General features: G+C 43.0%; 1 non-coding gene across 1 annotated transcript; it reads left to right on the top strand.

Moving 5' to 3' along the window:
• Positions 1-272: 272 nt before the first annotated feature.
• Positions 273-378, top strand: LOC118489410. The gene has a single exon (XR_004887429.1). It is a non-coding gene; the product is annotated as a small nucleolar RNA R71 (small nucleolar RNA).
• Positions 379-837: the final 459 nt, after the last annotated feature.

Here is an 837-nt window from a genome sequence, read left to right as displayed (position 1 = left end):
TTTCATTACACAATGCACAAACATCATAAATTTGGTTAGAAGTTTGAACATTACCGTCATCTATTGCGTGCACTTGAGGTCGGGCAATGGCCGGTCGTGCTCTCCTTGATGCTTGAGCTTTTCTCTTTGATGTAGTTGCCATGCTCTCCAAAAACTCCCAATCATCGTTATCGTAATTTGTACCAAAAGTCCCACCGGTGATGGACATTAAATCACGAGCATCTTCGGCACTCAACCCCTCGTGAAAGGCATTCATTAATTCCCACAATTTGATTCCATGGTGAGGGCAATTTTTGATCATCATATTGAAACGCTCAAAAGCCTCATGAAACATCTCACCATGTTGTTGTTGGAAGCTTCTCAACCCCTTTCTTGCATCGTTGGTCTTTTGGGCGGTGTAAAACTCTTCCAAGAAGGTTTGTTGCATTTCTCCCCATGTATATATGGATGCTGAAGGTAATGTGTAGAATCATTTTTTCGCCTTATCTTCCAAAGAAAATTGGAAAAGTACCAATTTAATTTCGTCGGCTGAGAACCCTTGACTCCCAAGAGTGTTACAAATCGAGTCATAAGCCTCCAAATGAAAGTAAGGCTCCTCCGTTGCTAACCCCTTATATTTTGGCAAACTTTGCAAAGAGTTAGTCCTCACTTCAAATGTCCTCCCTTGATCATTGTGAGGAATGACTACCGGTGAAGGGTTATGAGTGATTACCGGCCTAAAATGCGCTTCGATGCCCCTCACATTTTCTCTAAGGTGCCTCCTTGGTACACCGAACCTACCTCTTGGAAGAATAGGACCCATTGGCCTTGGTATTTGCCCTTGTGGTGCAATTGGTT

Source organism: Helianthus annuus, chromosome 17, assembly GCF_002127325.2.
Source record: "Helianthus annuus cultivar XRQ/B chromosome 17, HanXRQr2.0-SUNRISE, whole genome shotgun sequence".
NCBI classification, from domain to species: domain Eukaryota; kingdom Viridiplantae; phylum Streptophyta; class Magnoliopsida; order Asterales; family Asteraceae; genus Helianthus; species Helianthus annuus.
This window is presented reverse-complemented; position numbering and strand designations above follow the sequence as displayed.